The sequence below is a fragment of the Natator depressus genome, chromosome 4 (genome assembly GCF_965152275.1).
Source record: "Natator depressus isolate rNatDep1 chromosome 4, rNatDep2.hap1, whole genome shotgun sequence".
Lineage (NCBI taxonomy): Eukaryota > Metazoa > Chordata > Testudines > Cheloniidae > Natator > Natator depressus.
Window position 1 is genome coordinate 58,961,981 of NC_134237.1, and position 6,078 is coordinate 58,968,058.

At 40.9% G+C, this 6,078-nt stretch overlaps 1 long non-coding RNA gene across 1 annotated transcript in view; it reads left to right on the forward strand.

The window, feature by feature from the left end:
• Positions 1–6,078, forward strand: part of LOC141986484 (uncharacterized) — an 85,142-nt gene that overhangs the window by 52,233 nt on the left and 26,831 nt on the right. The gene's annotated exons all lie outside the window — the stretch shown is intronic.

A 6,078-nucleotide genomic window follows, 5' to 3' on the forward strand; every position in this document is an offset into this window, starting at 1 on the left:
ACTGGCGGACAACGCATTTTATTTAGTAAGACTTGGCAATCTAATCATAGGTATGTTATGACCCTGTCTCAGATAGGAGTATGAGGTAGACTACATTATTTGGAAAGGGGTACGCCGCCTAAAAAGTTTGAAAAACACTGCCTTAGGGTTAGGGAATTGAGAGGCCATAAAGTGGTTCTTAAATTGTAGGTGTAGTATTCTTTCTGGGGAGTTGGCTCAAGTGTGGGCCTATAAGCCAAGATCTGGAAACTTTTGACTTTTTTAGTGCATACTCCACTGGCCCTTGGCACTCTGTGCATACAGAGAGAGTGCTCCAAGAAGTTGGAGGGAAGGTGGCTTGGGCAAATTTTTTTTTTTTTTGGTACTTTAATATTGTTAGCTGGAATCCTGTGGGTGAGAGTGAATGGGTTGTAAAAGGAGGTGAAGAGCTTGTACACTTACTTCAGTAACTGTGGGGTTGACCGAGTAAGGATATGTGTGTGTTAACAGGGCTTATTAGGGCATTGCTGAAAGAGGGCAGAGTTAAGTTAACTTTGTATTTCCTGGTTTTCAGAAATTTTGCATTTTGCTCAACTCCGTATTCTGTAAGGGGATAATATACCATTAAGCAACCTTAAATCTGCATTATTTGGGGTGGGGAGTGGGGGCAGGTTGCAGTAGTTTCCTAGTGTTGTGTTTTTTGTTTTGTTTTTTAAACAGGAAAAGAGGTGTTGTTGGTAGGAGTTAGTAGACATTTAGGTAGTTGTGCCTGTAATTAGCAAATCGAGCCAGCTGCACTCTTCCCCCCCGCCCGCCCCCCCGCTCCCCACACATCAGCTGTGCCCCACCAGCCCTGCTTCAGCACATTTCTCCAGTAATGCCCCTGGCCCATTCTCTGCATTCCCACCCCCCCAGCATGCCCCATCCCCCCGAACGTACTCAGGCCTCCACACAGAAATCAGAGAATTCATCTCCCTGAAGTCTTTACTCCCTGGTATACAATTTTTTCTGTTACCGTTACTCACCCCCTCCAATAACCCAATACATATGCAGTGCCTCAAGCAGTGGTTCTCAACCTGTTTACCCCTGTGTGTTATGTGGGTCGCATCCAATACTACCTGTATGGCCCTGAGTATGATACATGGGCTGTGTGCTGATTGGGGCGCAAGCAGCCTACGGGCTGCAGCTTGAGAACCATCGCCTGGAGCGAAGGACAACTATGTTACAGTGGAATGGTGTTCCAGATCGTGGTTCAGAATGGTTGGTGGGTGAAATTTGCGGCAGGGCTGGTGAGAGAAATTAAAGACAGGGTTTCTTTTCCCAAATACTGGCAGTTTTATGTGTGAGGGAAAGATCCTGTGGACCCTGTCCAATAGATGTATCCCATCTCTGAGAAACACTGACGTGTCACAGCTTGTAATGTTTCTATGCCCTACAGTACACCTTTTCAGATCAGCCAGGAACCCTCTAATTTCCCAATTCATGTTCCTCCAACACTTAATTTTCATGCAGTGTTGGGGTGACCTGGCAGAGCTGTGGGGTGCAGGAAGGATGGGGTGCAGAGGGTGGGGGTGCATTAGCAAAGCTGTAGGATAGCAGTTGGGGTACACTAGTGGGGTACACTGCAGGGTGGATTGGGTGCACTGGCAGGACTGGCGCTGCAGGAAGGTGGACTGGCAGAGCTGTGGCCAGTATGTGGGGTTGGGATGTACTGGCAGAGCTGGGGGGCAAAATGCCTCCCTCACCTGAGCCCCCAACCTCTCTCACCTCCCCTACCATCCATCCCCCCATATTCCCCTTCTCATAATTTCCTGCAGCCCCAAACCCTTCTCCCCATATTCTTCCATTCCTCTACCTTCTAATATCCCCTTCCCTCCCCTTCCAGGAAGCAGTCACGTGTCTTATTTTTCTTCTCAAATACTTTGATTACAGTGTCCCCAAAATAAAACTGCCATCCAATACTGACAAATTGCAGCAACCTCCAGCCATTCAGTTAAAAACTCTTTTTGTCTTAAGTGTGGGCTTGTGATTAACTTATCCTTAGATAGGTTAATTGAAGGATGAGTTTTCAACTACCAAGAAGTCTGATTCATCCAGTCATTAGTACTTCTCAGTTTAACAGTACAAGGCAACAGAAGGAAATCCATTTTGTGGGGTATTGTAATTTGGGAACCTGTTGGTCCCAAATTTGGATTACTAATATCACCCCATGTCCCCATGACACACACCGACTTCCAAAGCAATCCAATTAACTGTTCAGATTTTAGACCACTTACAGGAGTCATATTTAAAACATATAAAATGGCAGGAATTGAAATTTTCTAGCCATTTTTCTGTATTGGAGCATGCAGAGTATAAAAAATTTTTACATTTTCTTAAATACCATTCTCAGTTTTGGCCCCCCAAATATTTACTGGGTGCCATGGGCTACCTCAGATATCTGAAAACTCCACAGATTAAGACCATTTTGATGCACAGCTTGTCAAAAATTAGCTTTCTAGCTCTCCATAAAACCTCCCACCTAGAAGCATTTTTTTTAAATGGCTAATTTTTGGTGGGTCTTATATCTCCAGAACCCCACATTCAAATGACTCAGAATACAGGTCACAACCCCCGCCCTGCTCCCTCCTGAGGCGCACCAAATTTCAAAGAAATCTGACTAAGTATGTTGATTTTAGAGGATTTAGGCTGACCTTTAAACAGACATCATGACACAACCTTAACTATAGTAGCACTACTGCACCAGTAGGTGTGTGGTACTTTTCTGTTTACATGGTCATTGAGGCAGGCTGACATAAGACAGCCTCACACAGATGCTATAGGGAGAATGCTGCTTGCATATCTCTCCATCCCCTCTGAGAACTGAGAAGAGAGTGCTTCCCATCCACAGTTTCCATCTCACCCCTCCTCTTTCACTGATACACACACTGGAAACATGACCCAAATCCTCCATAGGATGACGTAGGAAATGACCAGGCCAGAGTGAGTGTGCACTCTCAAAGTGGGTAGGTAGGTTTTCATCCACTTCTATCCATAGTCCTCAGACTTGAGAGAAAAAAGAAAGCAAATGAACTAAAGGAAAACAATCTAAAAATGGATTTCAGGGGTTTCCACTTAAAAGACCCCAGCAGCTTGGTTGACCTCGGCAGTTTATCAGGTTAAAGACTCCTATTTTGGTGGGCAATAAGAATAGTTTCAGAAGTGTTTGATCATCAAAGAGATGACCTCTCTGTTCAGATACAATAGAAAGGTAAAAAGTCAGCCAAGGAGGAATATTGTGGGTGAAATCCTGATCTCACTGAAGTCGGTGGGTATTTTGCAACTGGCTTCACAGGGATGAGAATTTCATGTTGAGTGTGCATTATCTGGAATATCCAAATAGGAATGTAACTGGATCAACAATGAAAGAGGAGGCAGCATAAAGCAGGTTTTCACGTTACAATGTAACAATTTTTGGTGAAGTGGAAGTGATGTTGAAGTATTAGTATTAGTGCACTAACCCATCATTATACTTGCTCTACTAAATTTTGAATCCTTTATGAGGTTATGCTATGTATGTGCCATGGCTGACTCTGCTCCCTTCTTTTTTGTCTGAGTAATCTACATAAATAAATACTGTAAATATCCAAAGAACGTCATTGGTAGTTACAACCTGGGCAGATAAAAAGGGAGGGGAAAAGATAAGAAGTCTTCCCCAGTGAGAATACTTTTAAAAAATGTTTATTCAAAAGTGTCTTTAAAAAACATGTAACTTTTATAAACGGCTTAACAAAATGATATTCCCACTTTGAAATATTTATATTAAAAGGTCACTTGAAATTTGCTGGCACAAACAGAGAATTTCCATACACTGAAAGTGAATGGAAAATGGATTTTTCATAGACCTTTCTCAGATTCTGCATTAAAGTATTTTTGCCTATTTTATCCAATTTGCATTGCCCTAGTATCTGTATATAGATATTTATGGATTGCTGAAGTGTAAATACACAGTAGCAAAAAATTCATCCTCGGATGCATTCAGGTAAATCAAAGAGATCCCTTGTTTTATGATCAAAATATCATGGTACCAATTCACTGTTAGTGGTATTAGCTGTTAGTAACTTATACTGAAGTAACCTCACAGAAGAATTAATTTTATTTCTCAGTTAATGATTCTCTGCTAATACATAGGCATTTCTAATCACTTATAGGAAAAAGGTAGTTCTTAATTACTCTTTAATTAATATATTTAATTTTCAATCACTACTTTTCTTTGAGTCAATAACTTAATTTTCCCCCATTTTACTGGACAAATAAGCAGATATTATCTAATTTGTATTGATCAGTGCCTGGTAATTAGTGGAAGACAAAAGTTAAAAAGGAGGCAACAATTCCAACAAGTAAGAGGAATGAAACTAGGAGACATTTTAAAATAACATTGTACTAATTGTTTTAAAAATACAATATTTTTTCTCAGTCTATGTTGAGGGGTAGTAATGGCATAAAGTGGTAGTGAATTAGGTCAAATCAAGTTAACAGTCAGCATTATGTACAAAGAGGCCTAAATTGTGTTCTGATGCCAGTGGGATTTTGATGTTTATAGTCATGCAGCTAATCTAATATCTGATAACCCCACTGATTATTTTGCAAAATTTAGAGACTATTCATAAAGAAGGAAGAGAAGTCAATTATGGAGGAGGAGCAAACTGACTTAGCAAAGAAAAAGGCAGAGCTGAAAGAAAGTGGAGGAAGTCAATTATGGTCCTTGAATTCTGTTCAGAAGTACTCAGCAGTGAGACCATCTGAGGGGGTAGAAACAGATGCAGGAAAAGCAAATTTCTGCATGTCTGGATGGATAGTGCTGTGAGAGAAATGAGCAATGGAAACTAATCTGAGGGAGAGGAACGTGATGGTCATAGAGTTGTAAAAGGTTAGGGAAATTAAGAAAGGAAGGAACTGAAAACAGATGAGCAATACAAAAGGTTGATGCAGTGAGCAATATTAAGTAAGTGGTGAGCCTGAGAGAAGGAACTCTGAGACTAAGGCATGTGAGAATGGTGCTTGGGGAAAAAGCCAAGAAAGCAACCAAAGTGAGGCCTGATTCAAACTTTCTGAGGTCAATGAGCAATGGATCAGGCTGTTGGTGAGTAGAGAAGTCAGTCCAAAACAGGAGGTCAAACAAAGAGTAAAGAAAGGAAATGAGCTGTGGAGAAGCTGGATAAGTTATCAGTAGGGAAGCTGAAGTCTCCTAGGTTTGAGACGAGGAATTGAGATGAGAGGAAAAGAGTGAGACAGATACTGATGACAGTCACATAAGGAAAGGATGGATGGCATGAGCTCAAACAGGAAGAAGGAGAAAGGGGTGAGTGACAGGAGTGTCATGGAATGGGGAAGACAGGAAATGGGGGGAGGAGAAGAAAGGGATTCATGGGAAATGAAGAAGGTAGAGCAGTCTAGTCAATGCTTGCCCTTGCTCTAAAAATGTTAGACTGGAACTGACTGTCATAGAACTCTACAGGTCTTACAACTGTCAATATACATCTTATACCACATTCTCTTCTAGGAATCATCCTACTTTTGTGCTGTCTTCAGAATTACTCTTTGCAAGGAGTGAAAAATTCCAGAGTAACATCCATGTTCTATTTTCAGAGTAGCAGCCCTGTTAGTCTGTATTCGAAAAAGAAAAGGAGTACTTGTGGCACCTTAGAGACTAACAAATTGTTGGTAACACCCATTGTTTCATGTTCTCTATGTATATAAATCTCCCCTCTGTATTTTCCACTGAATGCATCCGATGAAGTGAGCTGTAGCTCACGAAAGCTTATGCTCAAATAATTTGTTAGTCTCTAAGGTGCCACAAGTACTCCTTATCCATGTTCTAGTTTACTAAGTTGCTAACAGAGTTGATCAAATACTACAAACAATGTTCCTGAGAATAAAATTGCTTCAGCTTAATTTGTCATGTTTGTTGTTTTTGATAAATATTCTACTGAAAAAATTTACTGTCAAGAGATTTAGGAAATGTTGGAGAATTTTTGTGAAAAACTAATTTTGAACTCCTAAACCTGATTCTCAAAGTTAAACTCATCCAGTCAGGAAAAATGAAGTCCCCACAGCTCA